This window comes from Hevea brasiliensis, chromosome 3, assembly GCF_030052815.1.
Source record: "Hevea brasiliensis isolate MT/VB/25A 57/8 chromosome 3, ASM3005281v1, whole genome shotgun sequence".
In the NCBI taxonomy this organism is placed as follows: domain Eukaryota; kingdom Viridiplantae; phylum Streptophyta; class Magnoliopsida; order Malpighiales; family Euphorbiaceae; genus Hevea; species Hevea brasiliensis.
Genome location: NC_079495.1, coordinates 100,186,111 through 100,199,085, shown reverse-complemented (window position 1 = coordinate 100,199,085; position 12,975 = coordinate 100,186,111).

Below are 12,975 nucleotides of genomic sequence, written 5' to 3'. Positions count from 1 at the left end.
TAAATTACTTCATTTTAAAATTACATAATTAAGTTATAGATTTAATTAAATTTAATAATTATACTTTACTTTTTTTTTTTAAATAAGACTCAAATACATTCTTAAATTTTTGATTCAATAGACAATTTAACCTTCAATCTTTCATGATGACATAAGAAATATCTTATATGTTGTCACTCTTAACATCTTTTTTTTCACTAATTGCAACATTTTCTTCTATAAAAATAAGCAAGAAGAATGAAAAACACCCAAAAAAGTAAAAGCACCTAAACAAGAAATGGGAACAAAAAGGCATATCGAAAAGAGGAAAGAGAAAATGGAAAAGAAAAAAAATAGGGGTGAAGATAAAATTTAATTAAATTTCCAAAATAAATGCTCAAGTATTAAGTGAGATTAAAAAATAATAAATATATTATTTTAAATTTTAATTAGCAAAAATTAAAAAAAAATCAGCATTAAAAATTAATAAAATGTTAAAATAAATCTAAAATCTAATAGGGTTTTGTGTTAGCTTACAAGCTAGTCAAAACAGATAATAAGATCTAAAAATAAATTGACCTATTTGTTTATAATAATTTTTAGATTTATAAGTTGAGTTTATGTTAAAATTAATCCATAACTTTTTATTTAGCTACTTATAAACTATGTGCTTATAACTTAATTTAACTAAGTATTTTACTATATTATTTTTATTTAATTTTTAAAATTTTATCATAAATCTTATTTAATATTTTTTAATTATTTTAATAATAAAAGGTATTTATAAATTATTTTTTACTAAACATATTAATTATTTATCAATTACTTATAAGTATTTTAATTAATCACGTAATATCTTAATTTTTGAAATATTTATAAGCTCAAATTAGCTAATAAGTATTAGGTACTTATAAGCTGTTGTTCCTAATTTAAGGTAAACCCCTCTAAACAAATATATGAAATCCATGCTTATGGTAATAAGCAAAAATTGAGGGTTAATATTAGATACGCTAGGAGTATTAAAAAATAGTGTTCCATCTCTCACAAAAAAGTAGACCCTTCTTATAATATGAAAAGTAGGTTTTATATGATTGTGAGAGATAATAAATTTTCACCAGATACACCTAATAATTTCTCAAAATTTGAGTATCAATGCTTTGTCAGTGGCCTTGCCTAAGCCACAACCGACCAAGCCCTCCAAGATGCCTTTAGTCTCGTTGACAATATCCTTGAATCAAAGATCATCAATGATCAAGAGATTGATAAATCTTGCGATTTTGGATTTGTGACCTTCAACAACAAAAGTCGATGAGGAATGCTATTGAAGGAATGAATTGTCAAAATCTTGATGGCCTTAACGTTACTATAAGTGAAGCTCAATCTCGTAGAAGTGGAGGTGGTAACAATAGATATAGCCATGTTGGCAACAACGGCAACTATGAAAGCGGTGGACGCCGTAAAGGTGGATATAGTGTTAGTAACAATCGTGGAGGCAGTGGTGATTATCGCGATGGTGGTTATGATGGAAGTCGAGACAGTGAATATTGTGATGGTGGACGATTGCTTTGGGTGTTATGTTAGCAGTGATGGTATCCTCCCTTAATGAAGATGTAGATTTTTTAAGGTTTTATCGCATAGATCTTGTTTTGTAAATTATACGAGAAATTTTCAATTTCATATTAAAAAAAAAAACCAGTTTATCTAGGGCAGTAGAAGATGAAAAGGAAATGAATTTGTGCATTGAATTTAAATGGTCCGCTTTTCATTATGTTTCATTTTGAGCCATCTAAATCAAAAGAATTTAGGTGTTTTATTTTTGTTATGTAGAAACTTTAGCAATGAATTTGATCTTAGATGTGGTGAATTTGATTTTGAAGGAGGAAGAGAATGAGAGTGGGGAGGGTGAAAGAGAAGTCTCCAACAAAGAAAGACCTAATCTTATTTATTTTAGTTGATAATTATTTAATAATTATTTATATTATAAAAATATTTTTTTTAATTATTAATGATCTACTTTATTATTTTTTTTCAACACCGTCAATTAACACTCTCAAATTGAGTTTAATTAAACTTAAATTAAATTGTATAGGATTCAATTAATTGTAAATGAAAATTACAGAATAAAATTAACTATTAAATTAAAATTTAAGGGTTTATTTGAGTCTTTGACCATAAAATAATAATAAAATTAACTCCTTCGCATATACAATATACTTTCAATTGAGCCCTTTCATTATTAAGTGAATGTGAGATTTAATCCTCAATTTTTAAAGCAATCAAGCCTTTTATCTATATAAAATTTGGCCATTAAACCATTATTTCAGCATGTGACTCAAGTGACGATAATGCTAATCAAGTAAACAAGAAATATGTTTTTGAAACACTCCTTTAGTTTAACTTGGTTTTGTAACGTCCCTGCTCTAACTACTAGAGAAATTGTCTGCTTTGGCCCACCACATCCTGAGCCTCACGGTTTTGTTCCATAAGTGGAATGAAGAACTTTTCAGGAGGTCACCCATCCTAAGATTTCTCTCAAGCGAGCATGCTTTAACCCCGGAGTTTTTCCAACTCTACAGGTCATTCTACTAAAAGGCGCCTCTAGTTATTAGTTTCTCCCATTTCAATGTATGATTCGGTTCATTCCTGCCCCTCATTTGGTCAAGGTCTCAAGTGAGGCCCTGCCTCCAGCCATAGATTATTTCCCCTTGCTGCATGGGATGTTACAATTCATATCTCTTGGTCTTCTCCCAGAAATTTTATCATCTCTTTCTATAAGATATCAATATAACAATCCTTCTGTTGTACCATCGATTTGCTTGACATATCATCCTAAGATTTTATATCTCCACTTGTACTCCATTTCTACCCTTTCACGCCTACTTTAACTCTTTTGCATCCCTATATTTTACTGTATTCAAGAAGATACCTCTCACTAATAGACTCTTCCAAAATGGATTACTATCATGCTTACTATCATAACTCTTATCCTTGTAATCCTCAGTGACTTATGACTATCACTCATACATACTCTTCCCACTCTATCTCTTACTGTCATTTTGTCACTTATTTTCATTCACGTTTATTTTCATTCACGTTTCCTTATGAAATGACCCTATTGGTCATACTAAAATGTTTACCTAACCCTTGATCGCAAACCTCACAACTGTTATCTCACCATCTCCACTTAGGTCCTAAGCCTATGTGCCATTTTTCACCATCCTTTTTGTTTTTCATGCCTGTTTGAACCATTAGGTTTACTTTTATTTAACTTACTACTTATTAATTCATTTCCTTGCTTGACAGGACAGTTCATGACACCATTGTATATCCTATAACTTTTTCTTGCTCTATTTGCATTTCCTCAACTAACTTTGCTCATACTATCAATAAGGTGAAGGGATTTTGTCCCATTGGCCGTTATTCCACCTTGGGAATAGAAAATAGATAGTCTAATCTATATACTGCGACTTTGAGCTTCATGTTTTAACTCCTAACACTACATCAATTATGATCAGCTCTAAGTCCTACACTTTTGGGTTCTTTATCTGGACAACTGTCCTCACTCAAGTAATCTCATTCGGGACTTTTTAATATTGTTTTTCAGTTCATCCTATTTACCTTGCCTAGGATGGTACTTTATGTACTTTATATCTCACTTTGATCTTTTTAATCTTGTCCTATTCTTGGCTATTCAATTTACTCTTTAATTCATCTCTTTTATCTCACCCAAAATAGAACCTTGATTACTTTATTCCTTAATTCCATTCTTCTCCTGCTACATCTGAGACCAACCATCCAAATTTTAATTTCTATAATTCCTTTTTTTCCACTGACTTGTTCTTGCTGACTTGCAGTCATTGTCCTTTCCTCTGCTTAGCTACAAACTACCCTCTAATACCTCAAGGAGGGAAATCTACAGGATCCCCTTTTTCCTTACTGCTCAAAAGCTCTGCATCTATCATGATCTGATCCCTTATGATCCTTATAACGAAAATCGTACTCTCCCTAAGGGGACTACTTAAGCCAACTATTCTCTATCACACTACAGTCCCATTTAGGACATTATTTCACAAATCATTATTTTAGTGGTACTCTTTTTTCTCTCCAGGGAAGACATTACCATTATTTGTAGCATAACTAACTACAAAAGAGGTACTACATCTACTGCATTTTCACAACTATATAAAGCTATATGCTCTCTTCTTATACTGTAAACTTTCCTAGGATGCTATTTCGCAAACTACGAATATTATTCATAATCTTCAGTCTCCTTAAAGGAGTAGAGTCGTACTTACGCTCCACTGTCACACCAGGGAGGTGCTATCTTCATTAAATTTTAGGCAATACGTTCACCGTAATGCCAACACTGCCAACGATCTCATATCGGAGACCAAATGATCTCACCAAGTAGGTGTCATCATTACACTGTAACCATACTAAAAACCTCTAGTCTTGTGCCACTTATGCTATAACTCTGCGTTCAAAGTAGGATAACTGAGTCACTGACTCTAGTTATCACCCAATTGTGACCTTTAATGTTCAATCTTTAGGGTCTTAAACCCTAACTAAGAGTTTTCCTAACTCCTCTGCATAAATAGAACTCTGTCTTGACATAACTGTACCAAAATAAAAGTTGTTTATAAACACTCTAATCATGGTGCACCATGGGGAAGCACGCAACTCTACACAATAATTCCATATTGGTATTATAATCTGCAGCTTACAGCATAAACATCGAGAATAATGTATAGTTACTACGGTACGTCCCACATATCAGATTTCCCAAACCTTTTATCTCTCTTGAACTCACTAATACTACACACTTACTCTGACTAGGCTATCCACTGATAACTGCTAGCAGTGGTACTCTCACTCCCATCTAGGGCAACTATGTCATAACTCACCTTTAAATACTAGTACCTTGCACTAGATAGGCACATCATTAGCCCCATACTGACAAAAACACAGCAGTCTTTGGAGTATGTATTCCCATGGCAAACCTCAACATGTCTGCTAACTCTATTTCACATCTCTATGTACTCCACGAAAATCAAGATACTAACTAAAGCACTCTTATATTACCCGAGGTATAATATAAAAGTTAGAAACAAGGAGTTATAGAAGAAAACGAAATAAGATTCTATGCTCCGCATGTGACCTCCTAACAAGACCCTTTTTACACTCCCAATTAGACTTTTTTCCATGAATCTTGAGCTTAAGCTCTGATACCACAATTGTCACTGTCTTTGGTGGCAAAAGAGGGTACCTATTAGAGCACTTGCAGGCATTACGTATCGCTGTCCCTGCAAGCCCTTGGGCGGAGAGCCACACTTTACCATAGTTCACGCGTGAGAGTTCCCAGGAATCGGTTACATATCGCCGTCCCTACTTTGCTCTGATACCAACTTTCATTGTACATGCCTGTCTAGATTCATTCCTGGAAAAATTTTAATTCTTTTCTTTCTTTTCTTTTCTTTTTTTTTTAATAATAATAATAATACAATTAACAAATGAAATAATAATAATAATAATAATAATAATAATAATAATAATAATAATGATACATGTAAAAATAATATTTTTAACAAAAATACGATTGTGAAAATATAAATTTTAAAACAATGAATAAAATATCAATAAATTATTAGCTTAATAAAAGAAAATATTTATTAAAAAAAAATTTAGGTTGTTACATGAATAGTGTGTTGATGTCAGTCGGAGGAGATTTTTCTTTCTCTTCAAGTTTAGATCGTACCTTTGGCTCTGGAAGTCTATATAAGCAAGGGAAATAATGTTGAGATGACCTAGTATTTAAGAACCCGATAGGCATCGGTATGTACACATTATTTTTAAAAGAAAACGACGACAAGTGTGTACCTGATGTTATGTATTAAAGAACAATCAGAGTAGTGACAGGAGTTAAAACGAGTTAGTTACTAGGGCTTGCAACCCTTTTGGATTATAAGCTGGAAGAAGTGCTAATTGTGGATAAGTTTTAATGGCTGAAATTGTTGCTGATGGATAAATTTGGGGCTGAAGTTTGGAAAGCTATGGGCAATATATGTGGTCATATTACGAAGAATGAACATGAAAAGTATCTTTTCTGGAATTAAGGTATAGCACACATTTCTCATAGCCATGTTAGTTTAGATGGAACTTATAGTTTATGGGGCTTCTATTTAAACAGGATGAGTGATTTCCTACTAAGGGTATTAGGGAATGGTAATTTTTTAATGGTCAAGTTGGGAAGGAGATACAAGAAGGATTTTTTATGGTTAATTATGAGTGTTATATGATGTGAAGGATGTGTTGGTAAGAGCTAATCGTAATGTTAGAATTCCAGGAGTATTGGAACTAGTAGTCAAGATAGGACTAAGAAATAAAAAGAAGGTTAAAGTCGATGATGGGAAAGACATCCTTGAAGGAAAAGGTATACGGATGAGAGAGGACAAAGGTTAAAGAATAAGTATGGTAGATTAGGAAGATATTAATAATGGTAGAAAACAGGAAAAAGAAGTGGATAAGATCCAGAGAATAGGAGAATAGCTCAATAGATTTAGTTACAATGATGAGAATAAGAAGGAATAAGTCTGCAAGGGACACACCAAGGGATGTTTAAAACAAGTTATGGTGAGGTACTAGATTCAAGGAGTAGTGGAGCCTCAACCTAAGTGTTAATGTATCAGGAAAATGGTCAATGGATAGTTAGAGGTAAGAGTTTCGCTACGGAATGAAGATGATAGCTAGGACACTACATCAGAGTAAAAAAAGCAACGAATAACCACATTCTTTTCTTGGAGCTTTTTATTTAAAATTCAATGATGAATTTTTCTTAAGGGGGATGAATGTAATAACCTAATTTTTTTTTTAATAAATATTTTCTTTTATGAAGCTATTAAGTTGTTGATATTTTATTCATTGTTTTAAAATTTATATTTTCACAATCATATTTTTGTTAAATGAATATTATTATTATTATTATTATTATTATTATTATTATTTATTGTTATTATTATTATTAAAAAAAGAAAAGAAAAGAAAGAAAAGAATTAAAATTTTTTTAGGAATGAATCTAGATAACATGGCTATCCGGATTCATTCTTAAAATTAAAAAAAGCAAAAAAACAATAACCAATAGACCCCTCTCTCTGCCTCACGCATCTCTCTTTCCCCCCCATCTCTTCTCTCCCTTTTCTCCATTTTTTTCAGTTGGTGAAGGAGCAACCACCACTGACCAGCGACTGAGCAACTCTAGGCAATGCCGGCAAGCCACCAGTCGGTCGACAGTAGCACCAGAAGCGGCGGCATGTGAGGGAGAAGGGAGAGAAATGCACGTGCAGGGGCAACGACTTTCCGATGTGATTTCGGCTTCATCCGGCGTTCAATCCAGGCGATTCAGGTGGCGTTGGAAAGCATGTTCCAAGAGCTTTCTTTTGATGCTAATTTTGTAGCAAATGGAGGTCGGATGAGTGAGATATGGAAGAGAAAAGTTTCGAGTTTTTCAAGCTTTTCGGTCCAATCTAGGACGATCCGACTGTTGGATCGACGATCCGAGATGACCTTTGGACTCAGGAGGAGTGTCACACCTTAACCCTTTGTAAGGCATAACATGATCCCGTAGAATACCTAATGAACTACCGAACTTCACCTACCGATAACTCATTAAGTACCCTACAAGGGATTTTAAAACAATTTTCTTATTTTTGATAAGTGGTGAGCATAATCTAATAGGTGTTTAAAAAATTTAATTAAAATTAAAACTAGTTAATATTTTTGGCCCATTTTATTTTTACTCAAATTTTATAAAAATTTTGACAGAGTTCCCTCTGTATTTTGAGAAACCAGTTCTTCAAATACCTGTAAAAAGCACTTCTAAAAATTTTTCTCAACAACGGCTTCAATTTCATACTCAATCTCAATCAATTTCTCAATACATTTATTAACTTTCAAATTTTCAATCCACTATCCAATGATCATCAAAATACTAGCAATCCATTTCATTCAAATTAAATAAAATAGTTCCACTCATATTTCATTAGAAACAAAACAATTTAGATACATTATTACAAAATTTACATTAAGAGAATTTCAAACTACAATATATATTACAACTTTATACAATTTTTATACAAACTGCTCAAGACCCATTTTTACATGTCCATACATTTATGTGCAATATATACATCAAAAGAAATATTTACAGTTAGGGTATAAATTATACCCGAAGACTTTAAGCTGATAGCTCCTCACACCTCAATGACTCATGCTTTGCTCCTCTAGTCTCTGTATCTGCGACAGCAATAGAAGCTATCGCTGAGTACTAGGACTCAGTGGTGCACAACATACTAAAATAATCTTTATGCAAAAATTAAATCACATTTATTCAAAAATTTGGCTGAATATGAGAATTAAGTACAAATCATACATTGTGAGATTTTAAATGCAAACCAAGTTCATTTCAAAATATCAAAACACATTTCATAAAACCCACAGTTAGATCATGCCATTCGAAACAAATAGAATCTCAATAGCCAGAGGCTAAAGAGAAATCACATCACAAGGCTAGCTAGCTCAAATATATGGATATCCATTCACATCCTCTTCTACTGGCACACCTCAATACTTCTCTAGAGAAGGAATCAAAATTCGAAACTAATTACCCCCACTAGTCGTGCTAGTGAGGTGTTCAAATATATGGTCATGACACTGTGGTTTCAAAACTTATCTTAACAATTTGCTAAACATTGTCATTTTAATATACATAATAACTTTCAACAATTTAAATCAAAACATCATAAGAATGCCATAATCCAATATTTCACATTATTCAAAACAGTATGCAAAAGATGATTACAAAAAGTATACGTTGTACACAAACCTCAAACGAGTCGCCTCTTGGCCTTGACTCGGTTCCTTGGGTTCTTTCTCGGTATTCCTTTCAACTGAAACACACAAATTTACAGTATTTCAGTACCATAATTTAACATAAATCCAAAAATAAATTTAACTTCACTTTTACCTAGCTCTAACGTGCTAAATTCGACGTTCTTGAAATTTTGTGTTTCGGGTTACTATTCACTACACTATCCAAGTCAAATTATTGACTTTCTAAGGCTTAATAGGTATGGGAATTCCAACTTCACCCACATACCACATTTTGGTCACTAAACTTGTTGATTTTGGTCATTTTCTCAACACTTAAGTCTTTTAGGCAAAATTGTCAATTTTCAGTTTTTGGTGTCTAGATTGCACTGTTCCATTGGTCACTTTTCTGTTGGAATTTGGCAAAACTTCATTCATGGAAAATGTTTCCTATTGTTTTAAGTTTATTCTCCTTTTTGAATCACTCCAATTGGAGTTTTACATTGTTCATTTAGTCAGTTTGTACAGAGGCAGCCTGTGATTTTCCGACTTCGGCCACTTTGTTCACTAGGTTTTAGTCACTTTTTGGGCAGGCTTCCTAAATGAAAATTGTGTCATTTTATATCTATTTTCATCCCAAATTGGTCCCATATCAATTGGACTTATAAAATTTCATTTTTGGTCCTTCAAAGCTGACTTGGTCATGCTGTCAGCAGCATGACCACACTCCCTCCGAATTTAACTTTAATTCCAATCACTCCAACACAACTCATTTGGTCATAAATGACCATTTTCACTTCACAATAGGTCCAAGACACCATTTACTCATTTCTTACATTTTTGGTTCATAAACCCTAAGTCCCAAAACCCTAACTTTGTCCAATCTTCACAATTCATGTAATCTAATTATACAATCACATATATAACATCTATTCACCAATATTTCATGTTTAACCTAACTAAATACCATTAAAACCTTAGGGTTCTATGGCTGCCACATTCTTTCTTCCCTTATTTAAGCATGATTTCCTTTATTTCAAATGCAATTTCATCACACATAAACTCAAATTCATGAATTCCATAAGAATCCAAACTTGAAATTGCACTTACCTCAATTTGTAGATTTCCTAATTCTTCACTTCTCCAAGTTTTCTTTTCCTTCTTGCTCCCAAAGTCTTTATCTAGGTCTAGGGATAAGATTTAATGTTTGGATTTAGAGGATTTATGGAAAGGAACCAAAGAATTCCAAGCTTTTCTCGCTTAAAAATGGTGGAACAAAATAAGAAGAGAGGGAGAGGAGAGAGCTACGGGAATAAGCAAAAGAAGAAGTGAACAAAAATCTTTTTGAATTTTTGTTTTTATGCCCATAATTGACTTGGTCAAAAAAGGTTGGAAAATTAAAATTAATTTTGACATCTTATATGATGTCATCATCATGATGTAATAAGTATCATTTTTATTCTTTTTCTTTTTCTTTAATTCTTCAATAGTTCTTTAATTTAATTCTTGATCCCGAAATTTTCTTTTCTCCTATTTTATTTGACAGTTAGGTCATAAGTCAGCTCTCGGGGTCCATTGACCAAATTGCCCCTCGCCAGTTCATCCCGGTTTGCAAATAATTCAATATTTCTTTCGGCTCCCTGACCTAATTATTTAACTGACTTAACAGTCCTTTTTCGTTATTTTCTCTTTTCCACTGTGTTTATAATGGTCCTAAGGACCGCAGCGTCACATTTTACGGTTCGAAATTTGAGTTTAAAATGACTTCGCAGTCGTTCCCGAGAAGGTCACCCCTCGCTGTGACTTTTGGCTCGTTTAACCTCTTATGTTCTATTTTTCTTATTAATACTTAACTAATTGGACATTACTAATTATTTGTGTTTATGGCTTCTCTAGTTGTCTTAAGTGTGGTTCTAATCCCCTTAATTGTTCAGACCGACACGACCACGAATAATGATGAAATATACCAGGCTATACAAATAGGGGTGTTACAATTCTCCCCCCCTTAAAATAAATTTCGTCTCGAAATTTTACCTGGTATCAGTCTCTGAACAACTGTGGGTGCTGTCTCCTCATGTCCTCCTCTCGTTTCGAAGTAGACTCCTGGCCCGAATGATGGCTCCACAGCACTTTTACCAACGGTATCTACTTGTTCCGCAGCTGCTTCACCTTATAAACTAGAATCACTATGGGTTCTTTCTCATATGTAAGGTTTGGATTCATTTCAATTTCTTCCACTGGTAGTACATGAGATGGGTCTGATCGATACCTCCTCAACATAGACACATGGAAGACATTATGTATCTTCTCCAACTCTGGAGGTAGTGCCAACCGACATGCCAAAGGACCCACTCTTTCCAGAACCTCATATGGCCCAATGGAACGATGACTCAGTTTCCCCTTTCTACCGAATCTCATAATTCTCTTCCAAGGAGAAACCTTGAGAAAAACTTTCTCACCCACTGCATACTCAATATCCCTTCTTTTCAGATCAATGTAGGACTTCTGACGGTCTGATGCAGTCTTAAGTCGATCTCGAATCACCCTGATTTTCTCTTCAGTTTGTTGAACAATTTCGGGTCCAATCATTTTTCTTTCACCCACGTCATCCCAACACAATGGGGTTCTACATTTTCTGCCATACAAAGCTTCATATGGAGGCATTCCAATGCTTGATTGGTAGCTATTGTTGTAAGCAAACTCAATCAAAGGCAAGTGTGTATCCCAACTGCCCTCAAACTCAATCACACAAGCCCGTAGCATGTCCTCTAAGATCTGAATTACCCTCTCAGACTGGCCATCTGTCTGTGGGTGGAATGCAGTACTGAAGTTCAATCTAGTTCCTAGGGCTTTCTGAAGACTACCCCAGAATCTAGTAGTGAACCTAGGATCTCTGTCTGATACGATGGATACTGACACTCCATGCAATCTCACAATCTCATCAATGTACAACTTGGCCAATCTTTCTAAACTGTAGTCCATCCAGACTGGCAGAAAATGAGCAGACTTGGTCAGTCTGTCAACAATTACCCATACTGCATCATGACTCTTCTGTGTCCTCGGAAGTCCCATCAAAAAATCTATCGTTATTCTCTCCTATTTCCATTCTGGTATTGGTAGTGGATGTAACAACCCAGCGGGTACTTGATGCTCTGCCTTCACTTGCTAACAAGTTAGGCATTTAGAAACAAACTCTGCCACATTTCTTTTCATACCCATCCACCAGTAATGCTCCTTTAGCCCTCTATACATTTTTGTGCCACCAGGGTGCATGGCAAAAGGAGACTCATGTGCTTCCTTCAAAATGATCTTCCTCAATTCAACATCATTAGGAACACACATTCTGCCCTGGTGTAACAGTAGACCATCATCTCTTATTGAAAATTGTAGTCTCTTGCCCTGCCGGACTTCTTCCAATAGCTTCTGATACCTTTCATCATTACGGCGCTATTCGACCGATCAATCAACACTGGTTGTACATGCCATGCAACTGCTGTCTGCCCATCATCATTAATCTTTAAGCTGGCATGCAATGATCTTAACTCATGTACCAAAGACAAATGAGTAACTCGTAGACTTGCCATAGTCTTGCGACTTAAGGCATCAGCCACAACATTAGCTTTCCCTGGCTGATAGTCTATCAGACAATCGTAGTCTTTTATCAACTCTAACCATCTCCTCTGTCTCAAGTTCAGCTCTTTCTGAGTGCCCAAATACTTCAAACTCTTATGATCTGTGTAGATGTAATACTTTTCCCCATATAAATAGTGTCTCCAGATCTTAAGAGCAAACACAATGGCTGCAAGCTCCAAATCATGTGTTGGATAGTTCCTCTCATGCGGTTTTAGCTGGCGTGATGCATAGGCAATGACATTTCGATCTTGCATCAGTACATAGCCTAACCCATTGTGAGAAGCATCACTATATATTGTATATTCTTTACCCGGGGTAGGTAAAGTCAGGACTGGAGCTTTAGTCAAACATCTCTTCAATTCATCAAAACTCTGTTGGCATTTATCCGTCCACTAAAATTTCACATCTTTTCTAAGCAGCTTGGTCAATGGAGATGCCAATATGGAGAATCCCTTCACAAATCTACGGTAGTATCCAGCTAAACCCAGAAAACTACGAATC